We start from the raw sequence: 22373 nt of genomic DNA on the forward strand, positions 1-22373 counted from the left end.
TTTATTGTGTCTATGTAAGAGGATGGATATTAGCTGAACTAATAATATATTTTCCTTTTTAACTTCTTAGTTATAAATTCTTTATAACTTCTTAATTTTGGTGGCAATCATTTCACAATATACATAAATCAAACCATCGTGCTGTGTGCCTTAAACTTATATAGTGATGTATGTCAATTACTTCTCAATAAAATTGGGAAAAAGTCAATAAATTAAAAGTATTTTCCAACCCTTTTTATAATGAAATAAGACATTTTCGAGGACTTGGGAGAAAAAGTTATAATAGCAGTTGGTTTTTCCTTTACATATGTGTCATATGTGTTAGCAGTGGGAAATGTATGAAGTGAAGTACAGCTTACCTCATGACCGACCCATTAACCAGAGCTGATCAGGAAACCCCCAGGTGTTGCCTCTCATTCCTTCCCCATTTGTCCCCTCATCTACAGTCCAGACATCTTTTCTATGTTCCTTATACAGATTCTTTATAATGAATGTTTAACATACACATAGCTATTTAGATGTGTGATGCATGCACCTGCTTCAGCAGCACACATAGGAACAGATGACCAGTCTCCAGTGAGTAACTGCAACAACAACAAAAGTCCAAGTTGATCCAGGACCTTGCTGTCTTCCTTCTGGTTTGGTAATAGAGTAACAGAGCCTCTGAAGTGGTAATCCTCCAACCTGGCTACACTGCCCGTGACAGTTTAAAACGTTCAGATTCATGGTTCTCATCTTGAACTTGATAAGGAACAGTCTTTCGGATCCATCTCAGGAATCAATGACTTAAAATGTTTTTCAAATGATTCTAATGCAGTCGGTCAGCCCATAGACTGGAACCATTTCTGTCCATGAATATAACAGAATGCTGATGAATTTAACAGGACTTCTTTTCTCCTTTGCCTTAAACTAAGGCAGCATCATATTTGTGTTGTGTTAAATGACAGTTATAGATAGTTATTGAATCCAGCCAGATTATAGCACAGAGGTACAGGATAGGATAAGGAGAGGAGGAGGACAAGGCAGGAATGATGGTAAGCCCACAAACAGGATTTATGGCAAAGAAAGAGGCAGGGAGACATACCACACAGATTGACCTTGGAGCTGAAGCATGAAGAGTCAAGTTTACAGGAAGATGGCTAAGGAAGCCAGACAGAAGACCCAGATTTAGGGAGGTCTCCATCTCAAGAACCTAAGGCTTATCCCCTGAGCTTCATAGGAAGTCAGTTCCCTTCCTGATTTTATGGGGGGCCAGCAAGTGGCCCTCTGGTCGTAACATCATTGTAATGATCTGCATATGGCTCTATGTCTTCCACCCTGTGTCCTCAAGCCTAGCCCAGTGCTTATCTATTTACTGATCTGAATTAAACTGAATTGACAAATCCTGATAGACTCAGACCCCAAGGATTGCTCAAGAGACTTATAAAATCTTATCCACAAGGAAGAAAGCATGTTTAATTTTGGAACACTAATTACAATGCTACTTTGAATAAAGACCAAGAGTAATGGGGACGTTTCAATACTGAGTTGTACTTGGCCCATAATCCTTCAGACTTCTTCTAAAATTTGTAAGTTCTGGGTCTCCCCTACAGTATTCTTTCAACTCCTATGCATCTCAACTTATTTGTTCTTTTAAACTCTCAGCAGCGTGCTTGAAAAAGCAAAACAAAACACAAGGTTTTCATTCATTGATTCCTGGTTTGGCTTCTGTGGTGCCTCAACCACTGACAAATTACATCCGCCTAGTTCTTCTGCTGTAATGCAGGCTTCCTAGAGAAGCAGAATGTGCTGTGGCCATGTGCGTCGTAGTGGAAATATGAGAAGGTGGTGCTGATTTAACAGCTCCTTCAGCTTGTGTTGGAGTAACAGTTCCCCTTAAAGTAGGAGTGGGTGTGTTTGTTTCCCACTCAAGAGTTGAGCTCCTCGGTGTGCATCACACTTCTTAAATCTCAATATGCTGCTCACGGTGTTAGCTCCAAAACTACCAAATTCAAATTGCCCCAAAAGAAACAACTCCCCTCCTTTTCCAATGGCTCACATCACCACTTCTCTGTGTACTTATTCCACTCATAATGGACCATACTGACAGCAGGCATTGGAAGTCTGAAGACGAACAGCATTAGTTTAAACACACATGATAAATATGCAAGGAGTCTTCGAGAGCATGATTTTCATGGGATTTATTTTACTCTAGGATAGGGAGGATGCTTTGGGAAGTGACAGAAATCCAAGTCAGTGCATTTAAGCAAAAGGAGAAAATGTTGGCTCAGGCAGCAGAGAAGGCTGCTGTGCTAGTTCACAAGATTGAAAGAAGAGCTTAGGGAATCAGGTTTTGGGAATGAGTCCAGAGGAATTGCCTCCAGATCTCTGTCTTTATCGCCTCTGACTCTGCTTGTCTCTCCTTAGCTTTAGGATTGATCCCACATGAGTCCTATTCCTACCCCTTTGATCAGGGTTTCTCAACCTTTGAAAATTCAGATTCCCATGTGCCACCAGCAGAAATGCCAATTCAGTAGTTGGGAAAACTGCATGAAATGTGGAAGAGGTGGTTTTCCAAAGCAAAGGGACACTAGCCAAACAAACAAAAACATACATGCACAGAAGAGCTTCATTTAGGATTTGTAATTCCATGAAAATGACCACAAGCATCTGTGGGGTACAACAGTGACACCATAAAAACACAGAGGTGAACAAAAAGGATGGAGCCTTTTGCATGAAAATATCAGAGCAGTCCCCAGCCCTCTAGTTATAAATGACAAGTTCATTAGTTACTTAATTTTGGCAATCAATATGAATTTTATTTTTTTCCCTTTTTTAAATTTTTTAAAAAATTTTATTATGTTAATCACCATACATTACATCATTAGTTTTTGACGTAGTGTTCCATGATTTATTGTTTGTGTATAACACCCAGTGCTCCATGCAGAATGTGCCCCCCTTAATACCCATCACCAGGCTAACCCATCCCCCCACCCCCGTCCCCTCTAGAACCCTCAGTCTGTTTCTCAGAGTCCATAGTCTTTCATGGTTCATCTCCCCCTCCGATTTCCCCACCTTCAATTTTTCCCTTCCTACTATCTTCTTCTTTTTTTTTAAACATATAATGTATTATTTGTTTCAGAGGTACAAGTCTGTGATTCAACAGTCCTACACAATTCACAGCACTCACCATAGCACATACCCTCCCCAATGTTCATCACGCAGTCACCCCATCCCTCCCACCCCACCCCCCACTCCAGCAACCCTCAGTTTGTTTCCTGAGATTAAGAATTCCTCATATCAGTGAGATCATATGGTACATGTCTTTTCTGACTTATTTCTATTGACTTATTTCGCTCAGCATAATACCCTCCAGTTCCATCCACGTTGTTGCAAATGGCAAGATCTCATTCCTTTTGATGGCTGCATAATATTCCATTGTATATATATACCACATCTTCTTTATCCATTCATCTGTTGATGGACATCTTGACTATTATTTTTTTAAAGATTTCATTTATTTATTTTAGAGAGAGAGTGAGCGTGAGTGGGGGGAGGAAGGGAGAGGAAGAGGGAAAGAATCTCAAGCAGACTCCGTGCTAAGGGTGGAGCCCCACATGGGTCTTGATATGACGACCCTGAGATCATGACCTGAGCCAAAATCAAGAGTCGGACACTTAACCGGCTGAGCTTAGCTACTTACTTAATATAAATAAATAATGGCCAGTGTCAACTTGAAAATGTGGCACACCCCATAATAATGTTAGTTAAGCTATTTCTTTTTTTTTTTTTTCCATTTGACAACTGTTTATTGAGTGCCATCCCAGAGCTAGGTACTGGGGATACAATGGCAAGCAAGAAATACGCATGCCGTAAGAGGTGGATGGGGAGTGGTAACAGTGCATGCTTAACCAGTGTTCATCAGGGGACAGATACTGTGATCAACTTATGTATTTTTTTATTATTATGTTATGTTAATCACCATACATTACATCATTAGTTTCTGATGTAGTGTTCCATGATTCATTGTTTGCATATAACACCCAGTGCTCCATTCAATATGTGCGCTCTTTAATACCCATCACCAGGCTAACCCATCCCCCCACCCCCTCCCCTCTAGAACCCTCAGTTTGTTTTTCAGAGTCCATAGTTTCTCATGGTTCATCTCCCCCTCCGATTTCTTTAAAATGCTAAGTGCTAATATTCTGAATGTTTGTGTTCCCCCCAACCCCCCAAATTCATATGTTGAAATCTTAATGCCTGACTTGATGGTATTAGGGGGAGGTACCTTTGGGAGGTGCTTAGGTCATGAGGGTGGAGCTTTCATGAATGAGGTTATTGCCTTTATAGAAGAGACACCAAAGAGCTCCCTTGCCCTTTGCCACCATGTGAGGACACAGCAAAAAAGCACTAGCTGTGAACCAGAAGGAGAGCCGAGTACCTTGACCTGGACTTCCCAGCCTCCAGAATTGTAAGAAATAAGCTACCCAATCTAAGACACTAATCAACAATGCTGTTGACCCACTTGAGAAATGTTATCCAGACTTGTGTTGTCATTGCAATTAAGATTTTTTTTTGGTGCACTGACAGCAGAGCCCAGAAAGCAATTTTAAGATTTAGAAATTAGTTCTGCTTCTGTGGATCCACTATTAATAATATGGAGCTCTTATCAGCAAAGACAGAGAACCACACATTCAATGGTTGTATTGAGTACCTACTGAGTGAGAAGCACTCTTCCAGTGATGAGGAAGATTCAAAATTCCTATCCTCATGGAGCTTACATTCTAGTGGGCAGACAGTAACTAAATACACACTATATAATCAAATCCCAAATAGATGTAAGTGCAATGAGAAAAAATAAAGTTGGGTATTAAGAGTAACAGGGGGTCAGAGAGACTATGTTAGCTGAAGGGTCAGGGAAGATGACACTCAAATGAAGTGAGAGTGCCGGCCATGTGTAGGTTTGCGGGAAGAGCACAAAGGCAAAGGTCTTGAGGTGAACACAAGCTTGGTGTGTTTGCCCCAGTGTCGCCGAAGCAGCAAGTGGGGGGGGGGGGAAGAGGTGGAGAGGTGGGCAGGGGGCAGATACTGTAGGGCCTTGCCGTTCATGGCAAGGAGCTGGTGTTGTATTCCAAATGTGGTGGGGAGCAACTGGGGGACTAGAAGGGGTGGCAGTGGTGATTGATTAAAAACTCCAGTTTTTAAATTTTTTAAGATCTCCCTGGTTTCTGTGGGGGACATAGATTGAATGGCTAAAGTAGACGCTGAATGATTAGGTAGGAGTTCATGAAACTTTGTCCCCCAGTGGTAGCAGTGGAGACAGTGTGAGACATGGACAGATTTGGGATATATTTTGAAGGGTAATACACTGGATTGGAGACCAAGGGGAAGAGAGTTTCAATAAGAAGAGGGTGGGAACTAATGTTAAGAATCCCCCCAAATAGGGAGAGTGATGGTTGAGGAAAAGGGCTTGGATTGGACAATAGGTCAGTTACTTTTTTTAAAGATTTTATTTATTTGAGAGAGAGAATGAGTGGGGGGAGGGGCAGAGGCAGAGGGAAAAGCAGGCACCCTGCTGAGCAAGGAGCCCGATGTGGGACTCGATCCCAGGACCCTGGGATCATGACCTGAGCAGAAGGCAGACACTTAAGGGACCGAGCCACCCAGGGTCCCCAGGTCAGTTATTATTTTTAAATAGAAGGATATTAATAGTGATTTTTGAGAGGTGCAGGCAGAGTGTTGGAGAGAAAGCTGGACAGCTGAGGGGTGAGGATGGGAGCGGGTGATAAGAAAGGTCAGGCAACAGACCCACAATAGCCCCTTTGAATGTCTGGCCTTCCTATAGCCATGCACCCTCAGTTATAGGTCTGACTGTAGAAGGAAATTCTCAATTCCTGACCTCTTCAGGAAATATCCATTTACTTTTAACTTCCCACCGGACATAGGATAGGCTGGGACTCAGAATACTGTGAAAAGGGGATGCTGGGTGGCTCAGTTGGTTAAGCATCTTACTCTTGATTTCTGCTCAGGTCATGATCTCAGGGTCGAGCCCCACACCCGGCTCCACACAGAGTCTGCTTGAGATTCTCTCTCTCTCTCCTTCTGCCCCTCCCCTGTTCACGTGCTCTCAAATAAATAAATAAATAAAATCTTAAAAAAAAAACTGAAAAGGGCAGAACCTGTACTTTTAATATTCAAAGTGGGTGACCATATTTATTTAAATGTAAATCAGAAATCAAAGTTTATATACATGGTTATCTTCGGGGACATTGATCTCTATCCTTCTCTATCTCTTGGACATGGTTGTTCCAAACTCATTAAACTCTCAAGAGAGCAGAGGATTCATGTAGAAGGCTGATAATTAAATTAAGAGCTCTTTAGACCTTGTGATACATTTTCCACAAGGAAACCAAAATAAGTTGCTTTTACATCAGGAACTCTGTTGGTTTGATCATTTCAAAGGGATTCGTGTTTTCCTTTGGGGTTCAGCAGCCACCAGGGGATTTATCAACATATGTCAAAGTAATTGGGCAAGTTGCTGTGATTGGTAGAAACATGCACAGGGGCAGGAGGATTTTGCAGCTATGTGACTTAAGTCACTTGACTTCTTCCTCTTGGAGAATAAGCAATGTTGTAATACAGGGATGGAAGCTAAATTTGGTGAGAAGTGTTCACAGACTCCAGGAAAAGGATTTTGCTTTCCTTTTCTCATTCTTTTTACCCTAGGCAGATAAGCAATTTAAAAAGACCTTCTGAATGCCCAGGACTGAATGTATCAGTCCCTGGTATCGAAAAGGGAAGAGCAGGTGAACAGGAGAGCACGCAAGAACCAATGATAAACCATCTAAGGTAATATCTAACTGAAGGGCTAAACCATGTGCAACAAAATACGTTAAAGCATGTTCTGATCACATGGAAGAATTTACTGTTCCTTGAGAACAGCAGGCCATTTTTAGGATTATCAAAGGTCAGTTATGACTCTCATATTCATTAAGATAGCCATAATTATGTAGATTCCATGCCCTCAGAGCCTTTCTTTTTATTTTCTATGGAATTAAGTCCAAACACTTTAGTGTGGCATCCAAGATGTATGGCTGAAGATTTTGGAGGGAGGGGGTTGTAAGGGATAGGAAACCCAAGTCAAACTGCTTTGACAGGACAGGAAATTCATTAGCTCATATAACCAGCCTGGGGGGGTGTGTGTGTGCTATTTTCATGTATGGCTTAATCTAGGAGCTCAGTTTCTCCCAAGCTCTCAGTGAAGCCTTCTCCTACATTGCCTTCAGTCTCAGACTCTGCATGTTAGCTCTTGGTAGCTCTAGGCTCATAGTTCCAGTGCACAAAGAGCATGTGCTTTCTTCCCAAGAGACCCCACAGAAGGTTCGTTGCATCTCTTGATTCTGATTGGATCAAGTGTCCATCTCTGAACCAGTGACTATAGTCAAAAGGGTGTGGTACTGCTTGGCCAGACCTTGTTAGCATGGATTCCCTTGTATATTCTGTTGTTGTCTTTAGAACAGTGAAACAACATACCTTAAATACATGATTCCTCAGTTAGACCTCAGTTAGGCCTCATATCCCCAGCTTCATCTCTTGCTATTCCTTGTTCGGTCCCCAGCATTCCAATGACCAGGAATTAATTCCTGTTCCCTAAGAAGCTGGAGCCCTTTTCAGAATTAAAAGCTTATGTCTGTGCATGTCCCACTGCCTGTGACACCATTTCCTCTCCTCGGAAAAACTCAGTCTCACCGTTGGAGATCCAGCTCCTGCTTGATCTGAGCTGATGAAGGGTCCTCCAAGAAGTGTGGTAGAGAAACATGCATCATGAATGTGGTAGAAGAACATACATCAAACACTGGGTATTGCACCCTCTTCAGTGAAAGTCGTCATTGGGTGGTTCTCATCTCCTGTCTGTGGGGGACCATCCCTCTTTCTCTACACAAGGCAGATCATGTGGACAGATGCAGGCCACAGTTTGAGGGCCAGACTAACTGGGGAGATGGCAGAAGAAGAGCCAGGCCAGTTCTTCAGGTGGCCTGCAGAGTGGCATGGTGAATCAGAACAAGTTATTTGTGTATAGGGCTGAATTCAGAAAAGGCTGTATCATCACAGAGGATAGAGATTCTGGGTGGGAGTCTGGTGTCAAACAGGTGAGGCTGGGAGGAGCTAACAAGGGGCAAATCTGAGACAGACTCCGGTAGAATGAGACTCTGAAGGGAATGTAGACTTGACAAGAAGAGCAAGAATGTGCAGGTACCAAGGCCCAGAGGAAATGGGGCCATGAGAGAGTATTGCTTCAACTGCTTTCCATCCATGCATGTTCCTGTGCTGTATTTTTATCTTCTTAGTCTAAATGGTCCAGACAGGGGTGCCTGGGTGGCTCAGTCATTAAGCGTCTGCCTTCTGCTCAAGTCATGATCCCAGGGTCCTGGGATCGAGCCCCTCATCGGGCTCCCTGCTCCGTGGGAAGCCTGCTTCTCCCTCTCCCACTCCCCCTGCTTGTGTTCCCTCTCTCACTGTGTCTTTCTCTGTCAAATAAATAAATAAAATCTTTAAACAAACAAACAAACAAACAAACAAATAAATAAATGGTCCGGACAACTTCTGCCGAAATAATAAAAGTAGTGTGACATCATATCCCTTACAACCCCCTCCCTCCAAAATCTTCAGCCATACATCTTGGATGCCACACCAAAGTGTTTGGACTTAATTCCATAGAATGGAAAGAAGATACGATTGAATAATCCTCTTTATGACTGCAACTCAGAGTTTGAGACTTGGCCCTTAGTGTAGATCTAAGCCATTGTACATCCCACAGAAATGAAAACACGTTAATTCCCGCAGACTTGCAGAAGATGAGATATTGGTTCTATTTTCCAGTGACTCAAATATAGCCAAAATGAGTTTTCAGTGGAGGCCATGTGGCTCTTTATGACTACAAACAGCAAACATATGGCCCGGAAAAGTGCTTTCCCCCCAGCAGTTACATTTCCGGTACACCCAGGACCCAGCGCAGCCAAGGCTGTGATTGGTAGACAGCGAGGACGGCTGGTTGTTTGCTTGTCCTTGTAAAATTGAGTGTGACAAGCCAATGAGGGGTGGAGCTGTGCCTGTTGTAAACACATTTAGAATTCAAGAAAAGCTAAGTGTAGATTTGAGACTTTGATTTGTGAAGCTCGTAACTATTCATTCATTTCTTAACCATAGTTCGTTAAATTTAACAGTTGTGTGACTCCAAATTCACAGATGACAACCGCAACATATTTGGGGCAATAAATTACTAGCTGCTTTAAAAAATGGGACTGATTTAACAGCGTATTGTGGAGTGGTAATAGAGGCACTAAAATCTATCTTTCTACCTCCGAGGGGTTTGTTTTAAAGGTTTAGATTGCAACAATAAACATTCTTTTAGTCCTATGCTGTGCAAGCCAGTCCACTTGCAGAGGCAATCATTTACTTGTCTTGTAATGAAAAGTAATTTATGATACACGATATCGATTTACATTTATACTTTCTCTTCATGGCAGGGGCGTAATGCTGCTGGGTTGTTCTAGTGGAAAGTGCTTTACAATTACCTAATGTCTGAAACCAAAATATTGCCGGTATTTAAAAAATAAATAAAAAGTTCTGAAAGGGGGAGCAGGGCCTGGAATGGGTCTGCATTAGAGAGGTTAAGTCTGCGATGAAGGAGGCCCATGTACATGTTTGCTTCTTGCGCCAAATCCCTGATGTGCAATTTTTATGACAATATTGCATCTCTTTTTATTTGATTTTATTTCTGTCGGTTTTGAGTATTCTTTTCTTTCTCTCTACAACGCTTTCCTCTCCACAGAGGTGTCCAGACAGATCAGCTCACTTTGTCAGCTAAGAACTTCAGGGAGTTGTAGGACTCCAGTGAAGAGGTAAAACAGTTATCACAAGCTAAAAACCACAACATCTGTTAACCACTAAATAAAGTAAGAGTCGGCAAGGGCCACGGGTCTGAGCTGATGATTTTCCTAGTAGGAGGGTTAAACTTCTGCTGATTAAGGCCCTCAGAATCCTGATTAACTTTGGGCATGGTGTTTACATAATTATGTCATTGGCCTTGAAATGAGAATCTTTGACTTTCAGAGAGGCCTCAAAGTCAGTTTTACTTTTTTTCTGGAATCTGAGATCCTCACAAAGACAGCCTGGCCTACCTGTTGTCTGCAAACCACAGGACTTTTCCTAAGGATCCTATCCAGATGGGTAATGAAGGGATCTCTATGGGATATCATTTATGTGGTGGGTATGAATTAGAAGGCCACAAACTCAAAAGTCCAGGAAATACCGTATTTCTTTATTTCTCAGTTAACAATTTAAGTCTGACTTTGTGATACACTATATCTTGCCAGGCTACAACCTCAGCTCTCTGTGGGACTCACCAAACTGTGGTTTTGCTAAGGTTTTGGGGGTCAGGATGGCTCCCCAAGCCATCAGGCATCTGTCCCTACGTTGTTCCAGCCTGGGTCATCAGTACATTGATCGGTGGCTTTCGTTTGACACTGGACACACAAGACACTGTGTCAAGGCTGTCAGTCCTAGGCCCTGATTTCTCCTAGGTTCTGCCACTTCTTCTTGGATTCTAATGCCTGAGGAACCCCACGCCTCTCTCCTCCTTCCAGCTTAGATCATCTGTTTTTAGCTTTGGGAAACTCCCTTTCTCCCTATTTCCATCAGAAGCATGCACATAGACTAGTCTCTTTCCTCTTCCTTTGACCCCAGGGAATCTATTTTTATCCTGGGAAACCCTTCTCTCTTTTCATGTTTCCTCATAAATACCCCCATTTCCTCAGTACCCCATTATTCTCGATGGGCTTTTCCTTCTGGAAACAAAAGTCAAGAAGGGACATTTCTATAGGCAATCTTTGTTTCTTTCCCTGAAAGGGAAGAGAAAATAGAAAGTATAGGGTGAAAATTATAAATTACTACCACAAAAACCTGTCCTAGCATAAGTACATATATGCATTCTCAGAGGCAAATGCCTGATTGATTCATTTTTGCCCAACAAACCAAACAAATAACACACTAAACAAAAGGACCTGCAAATCGTATGCACTGAGTAATTTGTGAATTTGTCACAATTTTCAAGGTGAAAGAGAACCTACGTTTAGTTTAATGTGCCAAGGAAGAGAGAGCGAAGAGAGGGTCAGTTTCCCAGAACACCTCCGTTTGAATGTTCCATAGCACCTCAAACTCAGCATTTCCAAAGCAGAATGCCTCAACTTCTATCCCAGGTACACTAACCTCTACCCCTCTTTATGGTTCTTCTTTTCATCCACACAGTTGGAATACCCTCCCTGCTCCTCAATCTTGACCAGCCCACCCAGGCCCACACAATCAGTAGCTATGCCTGGTGGTTGCTCCAGCAGCTCCAGATTTATTCCCAGACTCCTTGTTACTACGCTCATCCAACTGGCCTTGGGATTTCAGGTTTGATTTCACTCTGCCTGACCCTGCCAGTTTGGTCATCTTCTAGTCTCCCTTTTTGCTACTTGGACTTCAACTTCCCTTTTAATGCTTGACTTTTCTATCTAACAAATTGACAATTCTTGTCCCATGGGATCTTGGAAGAAAACTCCCTTGACCCGTCAGGCTAACTTTCTAAGCTGCCCTCCGCTGGTGGCTGGTGAAGGATGAGTCAGACTCCTGGCTTCTGGGCTCTGCTTGGTTCCTCACTTTCCTTCACCTCCTCACATTAAGTTAACTTCTAAGCCCTCACTGAAGCTGTTCTGGACTCTCCTCTACTCTGCAGACACTGCCTTAATTTAAGCCCTCATTCACTTTCCCCTGGAATATTCAAACAGGTTCTACATGGTCTCCAGTCTCCTGTTTTTTTTTTGTTCCCCACATGGCAGCCAAAATGATTGTTCTACAATTCAGTGCTGATCATTCCTTTGCTTAAAACTCACCAGCAAGTATTTGCAATCCTGGTATCTCATCAGAAAAAAAATTCATGAAACTTTTAAAATATATTGATTTTGGCCTCAACACCAGAAAGGATAACTCAGGGGATCTGAGATAGGGCTCTGGCATCAGCGTGGCTGCAAGAGCCCCTTGAGTAACTCTGATGTGCAGCCTCTTAGCCTGGCCCCACCGAGTCCACCATGGCCTCCCTCTACCCACATTTCTACCTTATCTCCTGCTCCAGGAGAGCTGGAGGGTGTCTCTTACCTTTCTCTGTCCTGGGGTCTATTACAGTCTTGATGTTCACAGACATTAACTGGACTGCTGCAGGAGGACAGCAAGGATTATCAAAGATCAAGAGCTGGCGTTGAGGTCATTCTGGGCCCTGGAGCTACTCTTTAAAGAATTCCGTTGCAGTTGTTCACACTGTATTCAGTGGATTCCTTTTCTAATTTCATGTTCAGTGCTATTTCTGTAGAGTACTAGACAAAATAATTCCTCACCCTGCTTGGTATTTACACCTTTAAAGTATTTATAGGCTGTTTTTATGTCCTCACTTAGTCATCACTTCACTAAGCCGTATGCATTTTGCTTCCACACTATTAATTTAGAAATCCATTCTTTCGTAAGGCGATCACTTTTCCTGAATTATTCCATTCTTCTATGTAGCTCTTAAGTTGTGGTTTTTCTGCTTTGAATAGATTATAAGCCTGTTGAGGATAGCAGTTATGACTCACAATTATGATTTCAGCTTTATTGATGTCTCCCATGCTCTACCCAGAACTGGGCACAAAACATAGGGAGGAGACGGAAGGGTGGATTTATCAAGGCTATTTAGGGACAGTAAGTGCTGATTCCCCTTTCTGTCGTCTTTTGTCATGTTAACCCATGTTTAAGATGCTCATTACTCCTGCCATTGGGTGGTTTAGGCATCAGTATTTCTCTGATTGAACTGTGAGTAAGTTTATTCAAGATCCATTATTCTTTGGTAAGAAAGAAAACCTAGGAGAAAATGGGATACTTTGGGTTATTTTTATCTCTGGAAAAGGATTGATCACACCTTATAACTTGATGAGAATTTGCCAAAAATCTAAACGATGCTTCTATCAAGCAGTGCAAATTGTCATTCTGGATCTGTATTATAAGAAGCTGTATTTGACTACGATCTAATGAAATGTACCAAAATGCAATTTCCAAGGCATTCATTCAGCACTGTACCCTTCCTTTGATTCTGTGCATGCCCATGTAGTAGCTGGAAAATATTCATTAAGTTTCTATTACTGAGTGAAATAATTCAGGACTCACTTCAATACATTTTTGCTAATTCATAGACATTCACCCCACTGACAGCCCCCCTCAAGCATCCACTTCTGTTCTAATCACAGTTGTAAATGGAAAAGTGTCTTTATCAGCAGAGGAGTAACCCTGGAACCCAGCAATGGTGAAAGCCACAAATACCTAAATTTCAGACAGAGAACACTGTGGTTAGTTGTTTGGCATATTATGAAGGACGAAGCCCTCTGCCAATGGAGGAATGCCTTAAGACCAGGCTAGCTTTTGAGAGCTAAGGAACATGGGTGAAACATGGGCATCCAAAGGGACAAGAAAGAAAAAATGCAGAGAGAAGAGCGTGTTAAGGAATGTTAAAAGCAGCAGGGATAATGAGCCGTGGAAATCATAAGCATGGTACAGATGTTGAGATGTAAGCCAATGGGAAGACAGAAAAGAAGATGTCATTGGAAAGTGGGAAGCAAACTAGCATCAGCGCTGAGTTAGCAAACCCCCAAGCCAGCTGTGTGTGCTCTTTAGCACAGTTAGTGTAGTTCTGCCATCTGGAGGGGCCATCACTGTGTCTGTGGGACCACCTGAACAAGCTACATCATCTTCCCGTGGCCCACACCATTTTTGCCTTTGTAGCCATAGCTGCGTGTAGGGCAGAATAAATGATGTGTTATCATAAAGACGACCCAAACTAAAATCAAGATAAAGCCCCTTACAAAGTAAGTAAAGCCCCTTACTTTTCTCTGTTTAGAAACTCACAGATGTATATAGTACATTTTTAAAGATTTCTAATTTTAAAATATTTAGAATGGACCGTCAAACAAGGAACACAAAATAGAAAAGTACAAAATCTTTTTGGGGGACACCTGCAACCCCAAGCCGCAATAAATGAAGATGGGAGACAGATGAATGCAAGAGAACTTTGAAGTTAAATTTTGACCAGTTCACACATCATTTCATGGTTCACCCAGCCCACATGCCTGGGAATACTTGCAATTTCATCTACAGGCCAATTTGAAATTTTTCTCCCCAAGTATAATTTCCCAGACCATTATATCAAGTCTTCCCCTAAAGTAGGAATAAATAATTGGCTCTTTCTCAATATCAATTAAAGTTGTTCTGTCAGAGGAAGCTATCGATCCAAACTTCTGTGATCTGATCTTGCTCAGGAAACATAACTTCTGACTTCTGCCTCCTCACATGTTTCCCCTTGAGTGGCAGCCTTAAGTTTTCTATTTAATTTAATCCTTTTACATTGATGATAAGATGCCCCTATCATTTACTTCCCCTATACATCCTGGACTGTTTACTTCTGAATGGTAACAGAGTAAGCTTGCATTTACACAAAAGCTCTTCTACTGTTGCCTTTCACATCAATAAGTGTATAATACAACACATTGAGAAGTACTGAAGAATGTCAGTGATGGGCGATAGCATTCATGGCTTAAATGACCATCAATTTCATCCTTTTTCTTCTGTATTCTTTCCTGTAGTCCTTGGTATCAATGTTGTGGACTGTCTAATCCCCCAACTCCAGTTAGCTTTTTTTGTTTGTTTGTTTGTTTGCAAAAGATGTTTTAGTCACTCAAGATGAGAGGCAAAAAGGAATTTTAACTGTTGAACCCTTGAAGCTTCTTTAATGAGCCTGGCTGATCTTTAACCCAAGAAATTGGTGGTCCATCTGTTCAAGAGGAGCTTGACTACTGTAATTGTTTGGCTCACATCACAGAAGGCATTTCAGCACACAGCCTCCATCTGGTCACTGCTGCTTGCTAATCTAAAAAGAGACTTGGGGATGTGGGGGAGAGTGACATTTCCAGTTAATAGTAATTATATCTAAAAGCGCTCAGCTCCTTTTCACGTTTCCTCCTCCTTCTTGATGCTTCCATCTCCCACGGAGGACTCCTAGAAAATGAGGTTGTAAGAAAGAAGTTCTGGTGCTATATTTCCTCATTTACGCAACCTTGGTTTTTGTTTTTTGGTTCTTTGTAACCCCTCCTACTCAGTTGTTGTGGATTCCAGCACCAGTTGTTTGATTTTCTGAGGTACATTGCCCATATCTGAAGCCCGTGTGATAGAACAGGGTGATTTCACTAAGTGCGCACCTGAATCATCACCCAATGTCTCTAGCTGTTCTTTCTTGTCTTGATGATTGATAAAGGTTGTGCATGTAAATCTATGATGCATCTGTCAGCTTTGACTAACGTGGATAAAATGGTTGGTTTCCCTGTTTCATGGATGTGAGTACTTTGAAGTTTGGATAGTCATATATAGGTGGATTATCATAAATGACATACTTTTGCTAACCTAAATCAAGACAGCACCCTCAAAATGTGGTATATATTTACAATGGAATATTATTCTGCCTTGTAAAAAGACATCCTACTGTTTTACAAAAACATGGATGAACCTGGAGGACATTATGCTAAGTGAAATAAGCCAATACAGAAGACAAATACTGCATGATCTCACTTACACGTGGAATCTAAAATAGACTCCTGGAAGCAAAGAGTAGAGTGGTGGTTGCCAGGGGCCGAGGGGTGGGGGGAAAATGGAGAGGTATTGGTCAATGAGTATAAAGTTTCATTTATGCAAGAAGAATAAGTTCTGGAGATATAATGTGCAACATGGTGACTATAGTTAACAATACTGTATTACATACTTGAAATTGCTAAGAAGGTAGATCTTAAGTTCTTACCACACACACAAACACACACATACACACACACGCAAAACCAAGGAAAGAAAATGGTAGCTATGTGATGAGTATGTTAATTAGTTTAATTGTGCAGATCATGTCATGGTGAATACATATATCAAAACATCAAGTTGTACACCTTAAATATATACACTTTCCATTTGTCAATTATACCTCAATAACGCTGAACAAAAAGAAGAGCACATTCTTTCCCTATTGGTCTCTGCTGCAAATGGGTGAGGGAAGTTGAAGAGACTTATCTAGGATAACCTATGTACAGTTCTGCCTATAAACAGGTGATTCTCTAGATTCCTTACCACCAAGGTCTTCTTTGGGTAGGTAATACTACTCTGAAGCTAGAGGCAGTTCTAGTCATTGTCAAAACACCTCAACAGATGGTAGGTCATAGTGAATAGCAATCAAGGCAAGATTTCTTCTGCAAGAAAATATCTCCTGAGCCCTGCTAGAGAAATAAAACTGAACTCTGGGTTTCAGTTCAGTGGTAATTAGTGATGAATTCTGCCACAAAGACCTTACTTACCATGCACTATTATATTAATTAAGTCTTGAAGTGCCCAAGCCGTGAATCACCACTGCATAATGAATGCTAAATTTTAAAACAAAAATAGCCCTCTCTACCCGACAAAGGCTTTGCAAATCTGAACAGTGTGACAGCTAAAGGGGAGCTTGAGAGAAATATGTTCTTAGATCAAAGCTCAGGAAGCCTCACTGTGTAAGGTTCCAAGATGCTAAAAATACACTGACACCTAGGAATGAGTGTTGCCCAACCACATAGAGCCGAGTTATGAAAGCTGGAGCCCAGTTTAGAAGATTGTCTTTCAGATGTCTTCTGTGGCCATGAACATTTTCTTTGAACACAAAACTGTACTTATACCAGGAATTGGAGGAAAGCATCAATGCATTTTCAAATGCCATTTAAAAGGTGTCTCAGAATAAAATGTTTTCAAAACCTCATCATCCCCTCCACATGGCAGCCATCCACTGCACAGGGCAGATGTTTTGCCATTTCTTTCTTTATCACAAAGGCATTGATTAGATGGAGCTTTGTATCCCACATAGACCTGGATTCAAATCCTGATTCTGTCATTTGTTATTTTTGTGATCTTGAGCAAGTTTCAGATCATAAATACAGAGTAAGGAATGTGGATTGATAAAGAACAGTGAGAGTGGGTATGTTAGGCAGAATAATGGCCCCCAAAGATGTCCATAGCCTAATCCTCAGAATCTGTGAATGTGTTAGTTTACATGATGGAAGTAACTTTGCACATGTGATTAAATTAAGGACCTCATGATGGAGAGATTCTCCTGGAGTATCCAAGTGGGCTTATTCTAACTGCATATGTCTTCAAAATCAGAGAAGCTGCTCTGACTCAGGTCAGAGTCAGAGAGAGATGTGCCATTTGACGAATGATCAGAGAGATGCAACACTGCTGGCTTCGTAGGAGGAGGAAATGGGCTATGAGCCAAGAAATTCAGGTGGCCTGTACAAGCTGGAAACAAGAAAGCAGAATCTCCCTTAGAGCCTCCAAAAAGGAAGGTAGTAGCCTTGTCAACACATTGATTGGAGCCCAGTGAGATTTGAATCAGACTTCTGACCTACAGAAATGTAAGATTATAAATTTGTATTGCTTTAGACCTCTGAGGTTGTGATAATTTGTTATGGCAGCAATAGAAAACTAAGAATAGGTATTCCTGGTGGAGGGAATGGAATATCCAAAGCCAGAGTCGATTTGACCACTTAATACAGATGCATTTGTCAGGAGCTCACTATTAACTTGCAATGCCCTTTTCTACAAAATCGAGGAGATGCTGCTGGTTGTGACCTATATAAAAACACTCCAGTAGGTAGAATACAGGAAGTATCCTCAAGACGTAAGCTAAACAAGGAAAAAAATCTGCCTCTGGTTTGGGCACAACTTAATTTTTGAATGCCAAATTTGAAGAAGGAGTAGAAGGTTTCCAGACAAGGATGGGTTGGAAGTGTATATTTGGGTGGGAGCATGCAGATGTCCATAGGCCAAGAGGTTCAGGTCAAGAAAGAAAATAATCTGGTCAAATCAGGTTGGCCTGGAAACGAGATCAATTGTTCCCAAATGCTGGTCCATGATGAAATCTGCACCAGTGTTTTCTCAGAAATGAGGAAAATAAGGAAAATGTAGTGAGTTGTTTTATAAAGCTAAATTCATTCCATTTACATTCCTTTATTTTATCCTGAGATTATGTTCCTGTCTATCTGTTTGGTATTAGAACTTCCTTTAACGAAAATACGGTGGGTAGTTGTTGCCATTACTATTGTCGAAATGCTTTTACCTGGAAAAAGTTGGCAAACCTACGTTGGTTTTCTTTATGAGAGTATGCTAGGGTGGAGAGGGGTCCCTGATCCACAAAATGTAGAAGTCTGGAAGCCATCCTTTGTTATGGGAAAGGATGATTTGGGTGGGGGGGGGGGGATAAAAGGAGATAATGAAATTCAGCTGGAGAGGTGGTGTGGTTGGATTTATGCAATGTTCACTGTCATTCTAAGAGTTTGGGCTTTAATCTCTTGATAATAGAGAGCTGATGAATATATCATTCTGTGACAGTCATTGCTGTGTTCTAGGCATTGTTTAAGGTATAGGAAAATTACATGGTGTGAGGTGGGAATGAGATTGTAACATAACCTTACCTGGCTAGAGTGGTGGTCCATGGAGGAAAGCAATCAAGAAGCTGTATTTTTGAGGATAAGAGATGGGATTGAGACGGTGGTTGGCTGAGGGACAGAACATTCTAGAGCAGTGGTTCTAAACCATAGCTGCTTTTCCTTCCAGGTTACAGGGACGTTTGGCAATTTCCTTCCAGGTTACAGGGACATTTGGCAATGACACTTTTGATTGTCATCACTGGGGTCAGGGTCCTACTGGTATCTAGAGGGTAGAGGCCATTCCACGATGCCTAGGACATCCTCCCCACCCTCAACAAAGAATTATCAGGCCCCAAATGTCAGTAGTGCCAGGACTGAGGAAAACTGCTCTACAAGAAGTTAGTTTCAATGTAATAAAATAACAGGGAATGCTGTGCATTCTGGGGTAGGGTACGACAAGATCAATACGATGTTTGAGGAAGGAAAGAAATGAAAATTTATTGATGACTTTGTGTACCATCTGTTTTACCATCACAGTGATCCTGGGTATTAGTTATAACTGTTCTCGCCCTCTTACAAATGAGAAAACCTACGGCTAGGGAAGGTCGTGATCAGCCTGCAGTCAGTTTAATGACCAAGATCAGATTTGAACCTGGACCTGTCCAGCTTCATCATTCATGAAGGCCAGTCTGTTATTGATTATTCTGCTTCTGTCCGTCCTCACGGCCACTGTCTTACTTCAAAGCCACCATTGTTGCCGGGGTTACTGAATGCAGCAACCTCCAACCAGCCCTTCCTCTCATCTCTCCTCCTGACTACAGTCAGAGGGAGGTTTCTCAAGAGTGCTTCTGACCCCATCACTTTATTGAAAACCCTGTAGTGAGGAGACTCTGGCAGTCTCTCTGCTTCACTATGCTTGTGCTTATTTACCTCCTATCCACATCCTCTCCACAGTACACACACACACACTCACACACTCACACACTCACACCACACACCCCTCTCTGGCTGGCCCCTGCTCCAGTTCCTTCAGAACTCACTTCCAGAGGGAGAGCTTCTCTGATCCCCAAGGGTGAGGTAGGTGCTCTCAAGGTTTCTCTGCATAAGCCATCATTGCCTTGGCCGCCCTCTGTGTCAGTGATGCGCCTGGTGTCTCTTCCACTAACATGTAAACAGCCTGAGAGCGAGGACGCTGTAATTCCAACATATGCCCCAGCACTAGGCACACAGTAGGCACCAAATGATAAGTGGAGTAAATGACCTCCCTCGTCACTATGTTTGAATACTGAGTTGGGCTCGGTATTGTCCACAGAGGAAGACCAGACAAAAGACTGTTTTCTCTCCCTAGACACAAGGTGTTAAGGATATTGAAGAAGGTCTAGGGGCGCCTGGGTGGCTCAGTTGGCTAAGCGTCTGCCTTCAGCTCAGGTTATGATCCCAGAGTCCCAGGATCAAGTCCCACATCAGGGTCCCGGCTCAGCGGGGAGCCTGCTTCTTCCTCTAACTCTCTCCCCTCTCATGCTGTTTCTCATTCTCTCTCTCTCTCTCTCTCAAATAAATAAATAAAATCTTAAAAAAAAAAAAAAAAGGATATTGAAGGTCTGACCATGCAGAAAGAAAGGGAAGATGTGGCGTACACAAAGGAGACAAGTCTGGGAGACTTGTTGACAGATGGCAGTGTGGGAGGATGGAGAGAGAGAGAACTGCGAAGTGAGGATTCTGAAGTGACCAAGTGTGTAGGACTGGGATGCTCAGGTTGTCATAAATGATAACATAGAAGCATGCTTCTCTATTGCAAATTCTCAATAAATGTTGAGTGTATAAACTTGAATGTTTTTCTTTAAATTTGTGAACCATCTAAATAAAGCCTAGGTGGTATTTAAAACTGTAGGAATAAATGGGATACCTGAGGGGGAACACCTAGCAAGGAAGAAAAGGAGCCTAAGACGAAGCCCAGGGAACTCCCAAAAAGTATAGGAGGCTGGGAAGAGGACGAAAAAGCAGATACCAAAAGTAAGAGAAAACCGGAAGAGGGAGAGTGTGCCGTGAGAGCCAGGAGAGGAGAGTATTTGAGAAAAGAAGCAGTCATCTTGGAGCAGTGCTGCCGAGAGACAGAGCCATGGGCAGGAAGTGGCCATTTTCCAGAACTTTCCTCCCTGGCAACAGAAGTCCAGGAGTGATAGCAGACACTGAGAGAAGCTCAGATGATTGCTAAAGGGGGAAGCAGCTTGGTTTTTTGAGGCCCCCCGTTCCGGAACCTGGTTATGGAGACCTGGCCTAAAAGTGTTCTCATTCTTTGTATGACTTTGTTTTCCTTAACAAGGTAAGGCAGTTCAACTAATGAAGATGAAACCCTCCACTTGTCTGAGTGGTCTTAAGGAGCCAGTGCTTGGCTTATTCAATAACTGTAATGGATAAGCCAGTGAGGAGTGGTCCCATCTTCTGATGCACAGAAGCAGGTGTGGGGACTGCCATTAAAAACCTGAGACCGTTGGTTATAGACCTGGGCTGCTCTTTGAGACTTCCCAAATTTGTCCTGTGCAGAACATGCTCTGATACCCAATTCTGTTGCTCCACCTTCCCCAAAATGAAATGTCAGCCAAGACAAGTCATGGTCTTCAGTAAGGCATTGCCCTTGTCTTCTCTGCAGGCACACCTGTCCCAGGTGGGAGGTGGCTGGGTCCACCCGTGCTTGGTGGACTGGGGAAGCATTGATGCTGCTTGCTTTTTCATTGACTTTCCTCAGTGCAAACGCTCCTTAAGAATACCTACTATTAGGAGATTTCAGTTCATTCAACCCACAAAAGTGGGTAAGAACAGAATCATCCGATTTTAATTTTTCTATCTAATCTAGGTGTCATTCAGAGCAAATGGGAATAATTAGTACATTATAATTCAAATGCCGATGGTCATAAAACATTACTGATAACTGGAATTGCAGTCCCTTTCCAGTGAATTTTAAGATCCCATTTTTAGAGAAATGAAAATAACTCCAACAGTAAACTCAAATTCACATTTATAGGTTTTTTGGGGAAATTTGTATGACTCCAAGGTCATCTCAGGATACAAGCTAACCATGTATACAAGTCACTTTATGTAGCTAGTGGTGATTAGGCAAGCAACCACAAGATTATAATTTGCCTTCACAAAGACAAAAATTTGGAGCATTATAGGTCAGATGCATTTTGATGGGACATCTGTTGTCTTCTCCCTCAGAAATATAACATTTTCTTTTCCCATTAACCCCAAGCCCTGAAGTCATTTCTCTCTCAGCTCTTTCTAGGACAAGCAGGAGTTTTAGCTGAGAAATGGTGGGTGAGGGCAATTCAGCCTCAGTGATGGGGGCTCTTGACAAAGACAAAGATAGCACCCCCCCCAGGTCATTTCCCCTCCACTCCACCCTTCATACTCTATTTATCTGCACACATGATTTCTGAAGAAAAGAGGTGTGTTTTCATGTGCTAAGTGAGAAATGGTTTGGGGGAAAGGAGTATGTAATTGTGGAATTCTTTGAAATGACATGTCCTCTTCCTTCCTCTTACCAGAAGTAGAGCTGTTGTCACAAAGCAGGCTCTGTAGAAACATACTTCTAGAAACGTAGAAGTATCTTTTAGCCTTCTGAAAAGGTATCTGGCTTAATTGAAGACAACATCATTTAAGTCTTAGGCTTAAGATTTCTGGATGAAGTACCTTACATAAAACCGAGAGTGTGTCCATTGAGACTTACACCAAAATGGATGCTGCCTTATCTCATCTTGAATTCAAGCTTCTGTGTCCTTTACCCCCAAGTTCACAAATCATTACCTTTGAAAGTTGTCCAATTTCTTCCCTTTTTTAGGGCCAACT

The 22373-nt window shown here is 42.1% G+C and overlaps 1 protein-coding gene across 3 annotated transcripts in view; it reads left to right on the forward strand.

The window, feature by feature from the left end:
• The window catches only part of LHFPL3 (LHFPL tetraspan subfamily member 3), a 566274-nt gene that overhangs the window by 196167 nt on the left and 347734 nt on the right, over positions 1-22373 (forward strand). The window lies entirely within an intron of this gene.

This window comes from Phoca vitulina, unplaced genomic scaffold (assembly GCF_004348235.1).
Source record: "Phoca vitulina isolate PV1807 unplaced genomic scaffold, GSC_HSeal_1.0 scaffold4, whole genome shotgun sequence".
Classification (NCBI taxonomy): Eukaryota; Metazoa; Chordata; class Mammalia; order Carnivora; family Phocidae; genus Phoca; species Phoca vitulina.